The sequence below is a fragment of the Palaemon carinicauda genome, chromosome 14 (genome assembly GCF_036898095.1).
Source record: "Palaemon carinicauda isolate YSFRI2023 chromosome 14, ASM3689809v2, whole genome shotgun sequence".
NCBI lineage: Eukaryota > Metazoa > Arthropoda > Malacostraca > Decapoda > Palaemonidae > Palaemon > Palaemon carinicauda.
This window is the reverse complement of record NC_090738.1, coordinates 47,074,124-47,091,346: the sequence shown is the minus strand read 5'-3', so window position 1 is coordinate 47,091,346 and position 17,223 is coordinate 47,074,124. Positions and strand designations below refer to the sequence as shown.

Genomic DNA, 17,223 nt, shown 5'->3' with positions numbered 1-17,223 from the left:
AGTCCTTTAAGCAGTTACATGACGTATCGTCCTTGACTGCTACTGATGCTCCTTTGCGTGTGGACTCTGCTTTTCAAGCATTGCCACCAAGGCAGGTCTCTCCCTTGCTTGAGACTCGGCAATTGTCGGACGAGGTTCCTTCAGATGAGGAAGTTGCTGATCCCCCTCCTACTGATATTCCCTTGTGGACTCTGTCAGACGGAGAGGAGCCTAAAGCTGCTCAGCCCTCTATGGACTTTAAATAAATCATGCTGATTTTTAAGGATCTTTGTCTGGATCATTTTGTAACTGCTGCTCCTCGTTCGCCTAAACGTCAGAGTTTACACTAGGCCTAGCTACTTCGAAGCCGTTGTTTTCTAAGCTAGTGCTCTCTCGCTCTTCTAAGAGAGCTTTACGTTTGCTAGGCGACTGGTTGATCACCAGGAGGAGTTTGGGGGAGACAGCCTTTGCTTTCCCTCCTTTTAAACTGGCTTATAGAGCGAGCGTCTGGTATGACACGGGAGAAGTTCTCGGCTTGGGAGTTCCTGCCTCTGCCCAGATAGACTTCTCAAACCTCATAGACTCTCCCTGGTGCCTGGCCATGAGACGCTCCAAGATTTTATGGTCGGCTTCAGAGCTAGACCATCTCCTGTTAGGATTTTTTTCGAGCGTTTGAAGTTTTGCTGTACAATTAGGTCATGCATAAACAAGGCTATCAGGGATGGCTCCAATAATCTGACAGCCACGTTCTCTGCAGGAACAAGACTATCAGGGATGGCTCCAATGATCTGGCAGCCACGTTCACTGCAGGAGTACGTAAGAGGCAAGTGCGCTCAATGTGTTCATTGTCAAGACAAACTTCACGATGAAGTCTACCAAGCTGTCTTGACAGCATTAATGGAAGGCGACTGGATGGTCTCTCTCGACCTTCAGGATGCATACTTCCACATTCCTATACACCCGGATTCCCAACCGTTTCTGAGGTTTGTTTACAGGAATGTGGTGTACCAGTTTCGAGCCCTGTGCTTTGGCCTCAGTCCTGCTCCTCTCGTGTTTACGAGGCTCATGAGGAATGTGGCAAAATTCCTCCATCTATCGGGAATCCGAGCCTCCCTGTACTTGGACGACTGGCTTCTCAGAGCATCGTCCAGTCATCGCTGTCTGCAGGATCTACATTGGACGTTGGGTCTGGCCAAGGAGTTGGGACTTTTGGTCAACCTAGAAAAGTCCCAACTGATCCCATCCCAGACTATTCTCTATTTGGGGATGGAGATTCGCAGTCCAGTTTTTCGGGCTTTTCCGTCTGCCACCCGAATAGAACAAGCCCTGCTCAAAGTCCAACTAATGCTGAAAAGAGAACGTTGTTCAGTCAGGAGTTGGATGAGTCTCGTAGGGACTCTCTCATCCCTGGAGCAGTTTGTCTCGCTAGGGAGACTACACCTTCGGCCTCTCCAGTTCCATCTAGCCTCTCACTGGGACAAGGACAAGACGTTAGAGACGGTATCAATCCCAGTCTCCGAACCAGTAAAGGCATGCCTGAAATGGTGGGACAGCAATATCAGTCTGAGAGAGGGACTATCCCTAGCAGTCAAGAACCCAAACCACGTGTTGTTCTCAGACGCGTCGGATTTGGGTTGGGGTGCGACCCTGGACGGTCGGGAATGCTCGGGTCTGTGGACCTCAAGTCAGAAGAGCATGCACATCAACGGCAAGGAGCTATTAGCAGTCCACTTGGCCTTGATGAAATTCGAAAGCTTTCTTCGAAACAAAGTGGTAGAGGTAAACTCAGACAACACCACAGCTTTGGCGTACATCTCCAAGCAAGGAGGCACACACTCCCTCACGCTGTACGAGATCGCAAGGGACCTTCTCATATGGTCAAGAAATCGAGGCATCTCCCTGTTAACGAGATTCATCCAGGGGGACTTGAACGTCTTGGCAGACTGTCTCAGTCGGAGGGGTCAGGTGATACCCACGGAATGGACCCTCCACAAGGACGTGTGCAAGAGTCTTTGGGCGACTTGGGGTCAACCCACCATAGACCTCTTTGCCACCTCGTTGACCAAAAGGTTACCAATCTATTGCTCACCAGTCCCAGATCCAGAAGCAATCCACATAGACGCGTTTCTACTGGATTGGTCTCATCTGGACTTATATGCATTCCCACCATTCAAGATAGTCAACAAGGTACTGCAGAAGTTCGCTTCTCACGAAGGGACAAGGTTGACGTTGGTTGCTCCCCTCTGGCCCGCGAGAGAGTGGTTCACCGAGGTACTTCAATGGCTGGTAGACATTCCAAGAAGTCTTCCTCTAAGGGTAGATCTCTTACGTCAGCCCCACGTAAAGAATGTTCATCAAAGCCTCCCCGCGCTTCGTCTGACTGCCTTCAGACTATCGAGAGACTCTCAAGAGCTCGAGTCTTTTCGAAGGAGGCAGCCAGTGCGATTGCGAGAGCTAGGAGAGCTTCTACCATCAGAGTATACCAGTCGAAGTGGGAAGTCTTTCGAGACTGGTGCAAGTCAGCATCTGTGTCCTCTTCCAGTACCTCTGTAGCCCAAATCGCAGATTTTCTTTTACATCTGAGAAATGTTCGCTCCCTCTCAGCTCCCACGATTAAGGGCTACAGGAGCATGTTGGCTTCGGTCTTTCATCATAGAGGCTTAGATCTTTCCAACAACAAAGATCTCCAAGATCTCCTTAAGTCTTTCGAGACCTCTAAGGAACGTCGTTTGGCAACTCCTGGATGGAACTTAGACGTGGTCCTAAGGTTCCTCATGTCAGACAGGTTTGAGCCATTGTATTCAGCCTCCCTGAAGGATCTCACCCTCAAGACGCTTTTCCTAGTGTGCTTGGCTTCGGCTAAAAGGGTCAGTGAAATTCATGCCTTCAGTAAGAACATCGGCTTTTCTACAGAAAAAGCCACATGTTCACTTCAACTTGGTTTCCTGGCCAAAAATGAACTGCCTTCTCGTCCTTGGCCTAAGTCCTTTGATATACCTTGCCTGTCAGAGATAGTAGGCAACGAACTTGAAAGAGTGCTGTGTCCAGTTAGAGCTCTTAAGTTCTACTTAGCTCGTACTAAGTCCTTACGAGGTGGATCTGAGGCATTATGGTGCTCAGTTAAGAAACCATCATTGCCTATGTCAAAGAATGCTTTGTCATATTTTATCAGATTTTTAATACGAGAGGCTCATTCTCACTTGAATGAAAAAGACCGATGCTTGCTTAAGGTTAAGACGCACGAAGTAAGAGCTATAGCAACTTCCGTGGCCTTTAAGCAAAATAAATCTCTGCAAAGTATTATGGACGCGACCTTTTGGAGAAGCAAGTCGGTATTCGCGTCATTTTACTTAAAAGATGTCCAGACTCTTTACGAGGACTGCTACACACTAGGTCCATTCGTTGCAGCGAGTGCAGTAGTGGGTGAGGGTTCTACCACTACATTACCTTAATTCCAATATCCTTTTAATCTGTCTCTTGAAATGTTTTTAATCTTGTTTTTGGGTTGTACGGAAGGCTAAGAAGCCTTTCGCATCTTGGTTGATTTGGCGGGTGGTCAAATGTCATTTCTTGAGAGCGCCCAGATTAGGGGTTTGATGAGGTCCTGTTGTATGGGTTGCAGCCCTTGATACTTCAGCTCCTGGGAGTCTTTCAGCATCCTAAGAGGATCGCTGGGCTTCGTGAGGAAGACAGACTAACAAGGCAGAGTAATCGTCTAAGTCGACTTCCTTACCAGGTACCTATATATATTTGGGTTTTGTTATGATATAACTGTCAAAAACTCTAAGCATATACGCTGTAAACTTAATTATTTCTGGTCTCTACCCACCACCATGGGTGTGAATCAGCTATTGTATATTCACCGGCTAAGTTAAATATTTAAAAATGATATTTTAATTATAAAATAAATTTTTGAATATACTTACCCGGTGAATATATAAATTAAAGGCCCCCCCTTCCTCCCCGATAGAGACCCAGCGGGATGAGAAGAATTGGAGCTGTTTACATGTATATGCGGTATCTGGCCGATAGTTGGCGCTGGTGGGCACACCCGCAACATTCATAGCGATCGCTCGCGAGTTTTTGTGTTTTTCTGTCGAGCCGCCGGAGCGTCAGCTATTATATATTCTCCGGGTAAGTATATTAAAAAATTTATTTTATAATCAAAATATCATATTTCCTTGTTTATTTGTTTTACTGCTGATTACAGAATTTTTTTTTTTTCAAAAGTTTGCTTTATTTTCCATTGTATTTTGCTGTAAAGACCCAAAATACTTTTTCCATTCATTGTAAAGTGACTATAGAATAATTTTTCAAAAAATTGTTTTCTTTAATTTTCTCTAAAATAATGGTGAAGCACTGTGAGTTTATGTTTTAAAAAACTATATTCATTGAAGTGACTATGTTATTCCGTAATAATTCCACAATAAGCAGCCGTCAAAAGATAAACTACTGTACTTGTCAGTAATAATGGACTTACATTGTACAGAAATTTAATGAAAATCTCCATTTGTTTCCTTTGACACAAGAAGTATTCTGTAATAGCCATTGAAAGATATAAAACTACTTGTCAGTAGTAATGGACTTACTGTACGTTCGTTATAAAGAAAGGTAATGAAAATATTCATTTTTTTTTCACGCAGCAAGAAGTATTCTATAATATACTGTATACTTTGTAAGGTATACTATAAACAAAAAAATAATGACATAAACATTTCTGGCCTAGAGAGAGACATAATATAAATTTAGTTCATTAGCCATAAGATTTGTCTGTCATTCCACCTTGCATGTAACTGTCACTATGAACTGGATCATTTCTGTTTTGAGTATTTCATGGGCTAGGAAATAGAGACTGTGAACGTAAAAACATGACGAATACTATGTAGAATGCCAGTAAATGGAAACATGACAGTAGGCTAACTTTTACTCGTGAAAACAATGAACAATACTAATATGAAATATATAAGACCTGAAGATGATGATATTTTGTAAAAATGTTAGTTGAGAAAAAAGGAATGAAATAAGAAAAAATAAAATCTCATCGTGTGTCAACAACTTGCATTACTGGAAAAACGTTTTGTTTACATCATGGGTCGAAGTCATAAGCAGAGAATTAAAGAACATTACGTGTGATTTGAACATGTATGCCAACATAGAAATCCACTAAAATAGACCTTACATAACCACGAATGAGGACTAGAATCGCAATTATTTCAGTTGGTGGTGTGGTAAGATTTGAGAATCCCTACATCTCTAAGCTGGAGGTATCAGGGGCGGTTTGAGTAATGTCTCGGGTAGGGAATGTCCCCATTGGCTAGAGAGTGTGGTGTGATTCTACAATGGTAACATAAAACAGACTAAGATAGCTCTTACGCAATTAGAAATAAAGGCCAGAATCCCAAAGACTTTGTTGGTTGACTGAAGAAAGTAGGAGGAGTGGCTGATATTAGGGAGAGAAGGAAATTTTTTCAGTGAAATTTCCCAAGTGGGAACTGCCTGATATACAATCATGTGTTATACTCTTTTGTATGATATATGAGTAATTTTAACCTCCATATGGTTTATATTTGTAGCTTAGCTGGTAATAATGATGACACATCCAGACGTCACCGTCTATATCACTTGGCATGTTTTTGCCGAATAATGACATCACCTTAGCAAAGGGGTTAAAGATCTCTATCGTGGATTCTCATAAACAGTTGAGTAGGATTCGTTTAAGGTACTGGGATTGAAAGGAAAAAGCATAATATTAGAGTCGTAAATACTATAAATTTTGATAAAAACTGATCCTTGACGCCTAAACTAAACAGGATGGAAAGGAATATGTAAGTTAGTTGATTTTTTTTCTTTTTATGAAAATTTCAACTTTCTAGTTCAGACTATGAAAGTTAAAAGTTAGGTTATTATTTATGTGTATAGTCTCAAGTTATGTATACTTTTGATTTTTAGGTAAAGGTGCAAGTCTAATTGCCACTACTATTAATGCGCATCCTTATTTAGCACTGTAAGGATGAGGTTTTGTATAGACCATTGTTTAATTACTGTACCACCAAATTTGGGTCAAAGATATTTTCTTTGGAAAATTTTAAATACATGACTAATCATATATTTATCCTATTTTTTAATGACTACCACTGTCCCTTCTATCTGGGAAATGTTGGATTAAGCATTTGAACTTCAGGTAATTTTGTTGAAATATACATACTGTACAGTCCTATACTGTGCTAGGCGGTAAATCTTAGCAATCCATGTTTGCCAACGGTTATATTGGTATAAGCGGATGGACAACTTGGTGGAGTAATGAGAGCTTTGGGTGTTGAGGAAATTTCCCCCCAAAAATCTCAATAAAGTCACTGGCAGCGGGGTGATGGATTGGGTTTAAGGCGCAGGACAAAATCTTGATGCCTTGCTGTTTATCTTACTAGAATTAGTATGGACTGGCAGGGGTCACTTGCCTAAGTTAGATAGGCACTGCGTATCACAAGGAACTGAATGTCCTTTGATGTATCTAGCCAATGAATCCTCTATGGATTTAGTCAGTCATGGAAAGAGAAGATGACAGAATGGCCCCTAGTGCCAGGCCTAGCGGGGTGTTAAGAATCTTCCAGTTTATAAATAGTGAAAAAAAAATGAAAATAGGTAATTGTAATGTTAGAACCATGAAGCAGATTGGGAAGTTACAGCAAGTGGAGAGTGAATTTATGAAATATAGTTTGGATATCTTGGCCCTGTAAGGGGATTGGTAAGGAAACTTTAGATGAAGGCACTATATATATCTACTCAGGAAGATCAGATGGATTTGGAAGAGAAGGGGTAGGAATAATGATGACACCAAGAGCAGAAAAGGCATTAACCCTTTGGAGAGCTGTAAATAGTAGATTGTTAATAGCAAAGTTCAAATCAAAGCAGTGCAATATGAGTATTATAGTTTGCTATGCCCCAATAAATGATTCCCCTGAAGAAAGTTAAGATGAATAGTATGAAGAACTGCAGAGGGTAATAGATGAAATCCCTGAGAGAGATATGAAAATTTTGATTGGCGACTTCATTACTAAAGTTGGAAGAAATAATCAAGTGATAGAGAACGTGATGGGTGTCGAGGGTCGTGGCGAAGTTGCAAATGAAAATGGAGCATATTTCATAAGTTTCTGTTCAGCGAACAATCTTGTCATTGGAGGTACTCTTTTTCAACACAAGAACATCCACAAGTATACATGGACTTCACCATGTGGCAGGTACAAAAGTCACATTGCCATTAATAAAGAGAGAAGGAAGACTGAGAAATGTAAGAAGCTATAGAGGTGCAGATATTGGTAGTGATCACCAGTAAAGCAGATAAGGCTGACAAAGCTATGAATTCAGGAAGTGGCAATGGTGTAAAAATTGCTCATAGAATTATTAATGACATCTTGACTGGGGCAAAGAAGAAGAAGCATGTAACCATCAAAAAGAGATGGTTCTGTTGTAGCAACAGAAGATGAAGAAACACAACATTTGGTGGAACACTTTAGTGAGGTTATGAATAGGAGATATGAAGGGAATAATTTGATTGATAAACCCGAAGCTGATGAAGCCATTGATGTTCCCATGAATGAATTCAGTGTGTTTGAAGTCGAAGCTATCCTCAAAAAACTAGAGATAGAAAGCCCCGGGATGCCATGGAATAACTGGCGAGATGAAACAGGCCGAAAATGAAGTGACTCCCAGACTACTTACAAGATTATTTTGTAGAATGTAGCATGAAGAGGCAAAACCTGATGAATGGGAGTTAGGAGGGTTGGTGAAAATAGCAAAAAAAGGGGACCTGACTGATTGCAATAATTACAGAGGTTTAACACTTATGTCAGTTGTTATAAAATATGTAGTAAGCTTATTCTAAAGAGGCTGGAGAGAAAGATTGATGAAAAGCTGAGAGATGAACAAGCAGGATTTAGAAAAGGTAGAAGTTGCATTGACCAAATTTTCATTTTGAGACATGCTGTACAGCAATGCGTAGAATATAGAAATCCCCTTTTCATGGCATTTGTGGAATATGAAAAAGCCTTTGATAGTGTGCACCAGCCAGTTGTGTGGAGAGTCTTTCGTTATTATGGAATTCCTCTTAAATATGTAAATTTGATTAAGTCTGTTCATGAGCATAGCAGGTGCAAAGTTAATGTTATTGGAGTCTTATCAAATGAATTTCCAGTGAACAGCAGAGTACTCCAAGGGAATGTGTTTTCACCTTTGTTGTTTATCCTCCTCATGGATTTTGTAATGCATAGAACAGTCAGAGATGGTGGAGAAGGATTGGACTGGATTGGTGATAGGAATTTAGCAGACCTAAAATATGCTGGTGATGGTGTCCTTGTTAGAAGAACACCACAGGATTTGCAATGCTTGCCTACCAGAATGCATGAAATATCACATGAGGTTGGGCTGAAGGTCAATAGAAGAAAGACCGAGATGATGAGAACGGAGTATGCAATGGAAGATGAAATATCATTGGAAGGAGAAAAGATTAATAAGGTAGAATCATTTAAGTAGTTAGGAACTATGGTCTACAATACAGGGTCTGAAGAATTAGATTATAGTGAAAGATTGAAAAAAGTAAATCAAACAATGGCTAGGTCAAGTAAAATTTAGAAATCAAATTGCCTGAAATCACATATAAAAATTAGACTATATATCAATTTAGTGAGATCAGTGTTACTGTATGGATATGAGTCATGGTATGACAATGAAACAATCTCCAGTAGATTTGAGAACAAAGCCCTCAGAAGGATATTGAGAGTTAAATGGCAGAACAGGATTAGAAATGAAACTATAAGAGAGATTACTAGCGTGCCATATGCGGATGAGATTATGATGAGGGGTAGATGAGAATATGTAAAGAATAGACCTGACAATTTGCTGTGTATGTGTTTAGGCAAAGGGAAAATGAACCATAGCCAGAGAGAAGGATCCAATGTAGTACTGTGGCCAGTCAAGTCCTCATAACTCTCTAGCGGTAGTATCTCAACGGGTGGGTGGCTGCATTTCACACATCCATAAATACACATGTGCACTCATTATTATAGGTTTGTAATGTTATAGTAAGAGCAAAATATAACCCTTACCAAAAGGAATACAAATTTAAAAATCCCAATAAAGATAGGAATATTGAGAAATTAACTTGCCCCTTATATCTGAGGAGTCATGGTTGGTGTATGGGAAATGAGAGAAGATGAGGAGGAGGGGTTTACTGCTTGGAGTGAGAATCTCTTTCCATGAGGATTTTGTATAAAGTATCCATTCTCTCTCTTAAGTAATGTTCATTATTAGTAACTGAATCACTTGGTTTATGTTTTTTGAATACTTCATTGTCTTAGTTTACACTCTTTCAATCAACTTTTACCAGGAACCTATCTAAAGATGAGTGTTTTTTTGTCTTTTTAAGATATGAAAATGAGGCATCGCATTGTCTGTAAATAAATTCACTGCTTGTACTGTAGAAACCTTATCTAGGTGATGTGTTCCAACAGAATTTTATAGGGTTTCCCACGTTTTCAACATTTCACTCAGTGAGAGGTTTGTCAGTCTCCCTTCTTCTCCTTAAATGAAATGTTATCCACTACCTCTTGTTGCTGCTCCTTAGGCAACTCCAACAGCTCATCGTTCGTTAGTTGGTCGCTGTGCTCGTCCAGAAGATCGCTGATGTCATCCCTGTCCACCTTCAACCCCATTGTCTCACCGAAGGACACAATTTCATTGTCAACTTCCTGCTCCAGCATGGGTTCCAAGCCCTCAAAAATGCGTTCTGCAACGCATTCTGGCCACTGTTTCCTCCATGCAGAATTGAGGGTTTTTTAGGTGACCACCTTCCCAGGCTTTATTGATGATTTTGAGGCAGCTGATGATGTGAAAAAGTTCTTTCCAAAACTCTTACTTACTTTTACTTTGAATTGCTGCTTTTTTGGTCTTATACTGTAAGGGAACCCTACTCTCTACGGGACCCTCAGTCATTCTATGTAGCAATTCTCTTAGATATTTAGTATGTCCGGTTCTGATAACTTGGTGGGCTATTGTACCTACTTGTATTTTGAACTCAGTGCTTGCTTTAATTGGCAGCCAGTGTAAATAAGTGTAGGAGTGATCCTTTCTTGGGATGGGACACCTTTTATCAGTATTGCGCCTCTATTTATTGACTTGTAATTTCTCAAGTTGCACTTTTGGTAAATTGTAGTGAATGGATTTACAGTAGTTAATCCTGGTAATAACACTTTATTACAAGTTTCTTTAGAGAATGTTCATGCAGGTACTTTTTTATAAAAGCAATGTTTCCGAGATGATAGCCAGCAATATTTACTACATTATTTATTTGAATTATGAAAGACACGTTACTGTCAAGAGATACTTTTAAATCACAAACTTTACCAGGTATCTGGGCAGTGTTATTATGTTTATCTGAATATTGCCCAAGTTTCTTAGGCTGTTTTTCTTTCCAACTAAAGTAAACTCAGTTTTATTTTAATTTGATTTTAGTTATTTCATTGTCATCCATTCCTTAACACTGGCAAGAATTCAGTTTAGTTTTAGTAGTGTCGTATATATCCTTTATGGAGAAGAAATTTGTGTATCATCTGTAAATAGTTTAAACTTCACTCCATGTCTTTGTAATATTTTTGTCAGACCAGTAGCACAGATACAGAATAAGATTGGGCCCAATATACTTCCCTGAGGTACCCTTCTATTTAATGGTTGCTATGATGAATCAGTTTCCAATTTGCATACAGTAGTTTTTGTCAACCAAGTAGTCTTATTAGGTATTCCAAAGCTTGATCTTCAATACTGATGGACCGTAGATCATTAAGTAGCAGTTTATGCATAGTGTTGTCAAAAGGAGCACTAAGATCGAGCAATAATAAAGTACCACATTTGTTTTCAACCATCATTTCCAGCATATAATGTACAACAGAACAGATAGCCATCTCCTAGAGTATAATTTTATGTAAGTAGATTGGTTGTCTGGCAAAGCTTCTATTTCTTCCTAGTGCCTACTGGTAATTAGTTGTTCAAGAATTACGTATTCTGTCACTTTTGAAATAAAGGATAGATTCGAAATAGGTTTATACAAGCTTAATTCCTGATAATCTAAAGGGCTTTTCAGAATCTGTGTAACTATAGTAATTTTCTCAGATTTGGGGACCACTCATTGATGCTTGTATCAGCTAGACTAGAAAAGTTTCTTTCTCCAGTTACTTCAGATATTGGCATTGGATCGATTGCAGTTTGTTTTCCCTGCTCTTTTGATAATCCTGGTGACATCATCTTGTGTTATTTTATCGAATCTCGTTAATTTTGACTGTGTATTTGGTGTAGCTCTAATCTGATGTTGAATATTTATAAGTGATCTAGTTATATTTTCTGTTTTGTTTATAAAGAATTCTAGAAAATTATATGCTAGTTCCTGGTCACTGTACCCCTCTGGTAGCCTTTTTCCTTTTACATTTCCATTATACCATTTAGGAGATGATATAACTTATTCATGTCTGTTGCTGCCTCCCAGATCTTTCTCTCATAGTATTAGTTTTTATTTTTCCTTCTTAGTAGGTAATTATATTGGCCCATTGCAGTTTTGTATTCTTCCCATGTTCTTTCAGTTTGTTCCTGCACTAATAAACCTTTTGTTGTTTACATAGGATATCTCTTTCGGCGAAGCTGGAAGGCAGCCAATAGACTGAAAAAAAATGCGAGATGGCAACCTTACCTTTCCTCTGTTATGGGTCGGTAGGTGGTGGCTGGGGGTACCCCAGCCACCTATCTCTACTCACAGTTCACAAAGCTGCCTCACTATTCTCTTTTGGCTGGGTGACATCGGACATGTCCGCTCTCCACCTCTTCCCAAGACTCGCCATTAGACATGCAACCATTGCTTTACTTGCTTCCTTTCTCTTTTCAGGTGTTAGTGTGCTCCTTCTTTTGACTCTCCCATGTGTACCTGTCCTGGTCGCGAAGGTCTCCCTTGCAGCACCTTCATGTCCTCTGTGGACACAAACCCCCATCTGCTGTGCCCTGCCTGGCGAGGGCATCGCTTCGAGCAGGCTTCACTCTGCGACGAGTGGTCTGTCTATCAGCGCAGGAAAAATGAAGCTAAGAGAGATCTTTTCCCCCCGAAGTCTGCCTCTGCAGGGAAAAGAGCTTCTCTTTTTCTAAAGCTCCTCCTCGCCCACCCTCCTCTGGGAGTTGGTAGAGTAGGAGCCCCGACCGACTTACTCCTTGGCAACCTTGGGGTACTTCTCCCCCTTCAAAAGAGAGACTTCTGCAACTCTTTCAGCATGGCACGAGGAGAGAACTGTCCCCCTGTGGCAACAACATCTGCCCTGGACCTTTGTGAAGTCCACCTTTCACCCTCTCCTGGCCCCTCCACGCATTGATGTGATCGCTCTCGTTCGCCCTTACAACAGCCTCCTGCTGACGATGTCCCCGCTCGCCAAACTAGGGCGACATCGCTGCTTAACCCTAACATAAACCTTGTTTCTTCCAACAGAGATGGTTCCACCTCACGTGTATTGCTCCAGCAATCTGACAAGGTCAGGCAGAACGATCCTAGTGAGCGCAGTGATACTTCTTTGATGAGCGCTTCACCTGCTCGACCTTCACCTGGACGTGTGACGACATCCCGTCCTGTAAGAGGATCATCTTTATGAGTTTTACACTCGCCAGAACCCCATTTACGAGGTTCAAGAGATCTTTCGCGATCTAAGCGTTCATCTCATGGACGTCGCATGATAGCACTACGCTCTCATGCCATGAAATCCGTAGGTCATCATGGTTTAGGCATAGTTCTTTTAGGAGACACCCTCGATCTAGGGTGCACCGCTCAAGATCGAGAGCTTCACGCTTAAGCGTAAGTTCCACTTCTCGCTCCTCCTCTAGAGACACACGATCATGGTGGTCACACTCGCAATCACGATCAAGATCACGGGCTTTGTGCTCACGATCTCGAGCCTCGCGCTCACGATCACACGCTTCGCGCTCAAAGTCTCACACTAAGCATGTGATTAATACGATCACGATCACAAGGCAAGCATTCTAGAGGGCGAACTAGACGCTTACGATCTAAGCGTTCTAAAGGCTCTGATCAAGAAGACCCTCTTCTAGAGGACATCGTAGGGGTACGCGCTCGGTGCTACATCTCCTGAACCTCGTTCCAATCTAACTCGGATTGGACAAGGAAATGAGATAGACCAACCCGTAGAGAAGCCTCTGTTAAGATTACCTCCAGTGCCTTTCAAAGCCTGGAGTGTCTACGAAGCGTTCGCCTACACAACACCCTTCTATCAGCTCTGCTGCACCCAAACGCTCTCCCACCCAGTGCGTTGCCCCCTCTTGGAGCTCCTACCCCCCACCCCACTCCTCCAATCTTCAAGTGAGCAGAGTGCCCCCTTCAGACAAGAGCTCCTGAGACCTTTTACTTTTCACTTGCCCTCAGTTGCTCGCAAAAAAAGTGACTTCTGCTCGCGATTTGCACGGCATTAAGCGGAAATCTCTTGATTCTGCGAATAAGTTGCACGCGGCCACGTGCGATCCACGCATTGTCGCGAGTGAAGTGCCTCCCCCAGCAAGTTCAACTGCTGAACAGGTGAGCGTCTCGCAGGTTAAAACCTCGGTTTCATGAGCTAGTGAGGATCCAACTCCTCCAACGATATCCTCTGCTACTGACAGCTTTAGCGGCAGGCTAGTACCTTTTTCAGAGGCTTTAAGGAACCTCCCAACAAGTACACGAACGTTCCTATCTCTCCTAATCACTCAGTGCGCATCACCAAAGAGCATCTCATGATGCTTAAGGTTCTTCCTCCACCAGAAGCTGGCCCCTCATAGCAACATCCTAGGAGGCTGTCTCCTCCTTCAGGACTTGCTAAGGAAGCTCCCGACTTGTCTCAGACTGGAGAGCTCCTTTCCTGGTTTGACACCTTGGTGTCCTCTCTGCAAAAGTCGCTGAGGTTGCCCATACCATCTGCCCAACCTCCTCCTCGTTCACGAGTGACTCCTTGTATATGTCTGGACAAGTCATCCTCGTACTTGGTGAACGCTCCTTCTGACCTGAGGAGAAGATCTGCTCAGAGTTCTGTTCCTTCGGTGTTTAGACCAACACCACCTCGACCTAACACCAAGGCGGAGATACAGGGCTCTGCAGCGGACCCACCTACCGGACCTCTCCCTTTAATACCAGTCAAATCAGGTGACAGGATGATGACCAAGTAGAGGAGTAGAATGAAGCATGTAACGCCACCACTCGCAGATACCATCCATCCACATACTAGCAGGGACATTGGTTCTCCTCGGGAGATTACCATCCACCCCTTTAACCCCAAACCCATTGAAGTTGTTCCTCCAGATCAACACCTTGTATTTCTCCCCTTCGAGGAGGAAAAGATCACGGCTCCCGAACCACAGAAGCCTAAGGAACCACAAGTGTTTTAAAAAACTACGGTCCTCGAGAAACATTTTCCTCATAGGAAGGAATCTAAAAGATTCCAAGATGGTTCCGAAGAATTCCAAGGTGAGGGAAGCTCGGAGACAGGAACAGGTGAAGGGGTCTCCCGAGGCAGGGCCATCTCAGGTTCCAGATGTCGACTTTGACCTACCCCAGGCTTTCTCAGATGAAAGTCCAGAGGTAGATGAATTCAGGGACACGGACAAAGAATTCCTCCATAAAGAGGCGAGTTTGAAATTCCACTCTGAAGCCGAGTGCAAAGAGTTGGAACATGCCTTTTGGCAAGTCCTTGCGTGCTTGAGGACCTTCAACAAGTTGTCGGATCTCTGCTCTGCACCACAAGAAGGCAAGAACGTGGTTCTGGATCAAATCCTTGGATCCCAGAAACCACCTAAGACCAGTGCAGCTCTTCCCTGGTCAAAGGGTCTTAAAGCAGCCAGAAAAAAAACTCTCAGTTAGCAGGTTCTTCTAGCTCTCGTAGAGCAGGGTCTTCCATTCAATCTTTGCCACTTCCTTTTGTATTCTAAAGGAAGTTCCACTTCCTTTTGTATTCTAAAGGAAGTATTACAAGATCCAGGACGATCCTTGTCCTACCCTGACTCCAGACCCGTCGGTGGAATCTCTCGCACCAAACGTTCCACTGCAGAGACTAGCCTCCTTGAGAGCATCCTTTTCTGCCTCTTGAGCTACTCGACATAGAGCGAGGCGTGAGGTATGTCATGTAGACTGCTTTGTCACTCGATCTATGGTTTGTGTCTCTGGGCCACATTGTTAGCTGTGCGGATCTCTCCAGGGAGATGATCAGGTGGTCCGTAGAATCTTTATTTATGTCCGGTACCCGGACCTTGGAATTCCTTTCGTATCACACGGTCATCTTATGGGGGAATGCGATTCTGAAGCGAAAGGATACAGTGATAGGAAGATTCCACAAGCAGGTGTCAAAAGTGGAGGTGACGTGCCTTCGGAACTCTACCCTCGAGGGAACTTCCCTCTTCAATCCTGAAGAGGTGGAACGAGCAGCTGACAGATGGAGAAAATCCTCCAAGGATTCTCTCCTCCATAGAGTCATGACTCAAGGTCATCAGTCTCGGCCTTATGCGAGGGCTTCCTCGACCCCCCAGAGATCAGTCCAGCTCATCCCATCCCTCGACATCAAAGACTAAGGTGTCTAAGAAGCCCTTTCAGTCCAAAGACCAGAAAGGTGGGAAGTCTTTCAGAGGAAGGAAAGGTGGTAAAGGAGGTGGCTGCTCCTGCTAGGGAGGGCAATCTTCTTATCAGACCACCAATGGGAGGATGCCTGCAACGCCTCTGGCAGAGGTGGCAGCATCACGGGGCCGATCCCTAGACAATCGCAGTGGTCAGTTCAGGGTATCACCTCCCTTTCATACAATCTCTCCACCCTCTGACTCAGAATCCAATTCCTCTAAGCTCCTATGTGAAGGGATCAGCAAAGTAGCTGGCCCTCCAAACCATGTTGCAGAAGGGTACTCTCAAAGAGGTCTTGCTCTAGGCTTCTACAGCCTACTTTTTCTGGTGAAAAAGGCGACTGGAGGATGGAGACCAATCATAAATCTCTCACCCCTGAACAAGTTTGTCCATTAAACTCCGATCAGGATGGAGATGGCAGACACGTTCATTTAAGCAGAAAAACCAGTGGACTTTGGATCTCCAGGACGCATAGTTCCAGATCCCAATCCATCTGTCTTCAAGAAACTATCTAAGGTTCATACACAAGGGAAGACACTATCAATTCAAGGTTCTCTGTTTTGGTCTTTCAACAGCACCTCAGGTCTTCACCTCGATGTTTGCCCTAGTGTCAACATGGGCTCACAAGAACGGCATTTGTCTCCTAAGATACCTAGACGACTGGCTAGTTCTGGTAGACTCAAAGATGACCATTCTTCATCATCGAGCCATGCTTCTCAAGTTTTGTCAAAATCTGAAGATTGTGATAAATCTCAAGGAGGTGTCACTTGCTTCCATTAAAGATAATAGTGTACCTCGGTATGTTAATAGACACAGTCATACAAAAAGTCTTTCCATCAGATGACGGAGTACACAGACAGAGACGTGACTCGTCCCTTCCTCAGACGAGAAGACATGGCAGCCCGACAGTGGTTGTGCCTCCTAGGCCATCTAACCACCCTGATCCGTCTTATTCCCAACGGTCGCCTTAGGATAAGATCCCTCCAATGGCATCTCAAGTCCTTGTGGCACCAGCACACTGTGTCTTCGAACACCCTAGCACCAATGGGCCAGGAACAACTAACGGATCGGCAATGGTGGGTGTCAGAAGAAAATCTCTGCAAGGGTCAAGTTCTCGTCCCTCCGGATTTGTTGCTCTTCACAAACGCATCAAAACAAGGGTGGGAGCCCCACTTGCTGCAACACACAATCTCAGGCCTTTGGTCTGAATCCGAAAGGTACCAGCACATAAATCTCTTAGAGATGAGAGCACCCTTCCTAGCTCTCAAATAGTTCAAACAGTTGCTGGTGGGTCACTCAGTGGTGTTGATGAGCGACAACACTGCTGTAGTGGCTTACCTAAAGAAACGAGGCGATACCTTTTTGCAGCAAGTATGCCATCTTGCAGTAGAGATACTAAGATGGGCAGATCATTTGGTAACACTGACAACTCACTTCATTCTGGTCAAAAGGAATGAGCTCGCAGACAATCTGAGCAGAGCAACTCTGATATTGGGTTCCAAATAGTCTTTGAATCCTCTGACAGCCAACAAAGCCCTGACTTTGTGGGGTTCCCCGACTGTGGACTTGTTCAAGATGTC

At 43.0% G+C, this 17,223-nt stretch overlaps 1 protein-coding gene across 2 annotated transcripts in view; it reads left to right on the top strand.

The window, feature by feature from the left end:
- The window catches only part of LOC137653572 (probable methylthioribulose-1-phosphate dehydratase), a 126,920-nt gene that overhangs the window by 71,838 nt on the left and 37,859 nt on the right, over positions 1-17,223 (top strand). The window lies entirely within an intron of this gene.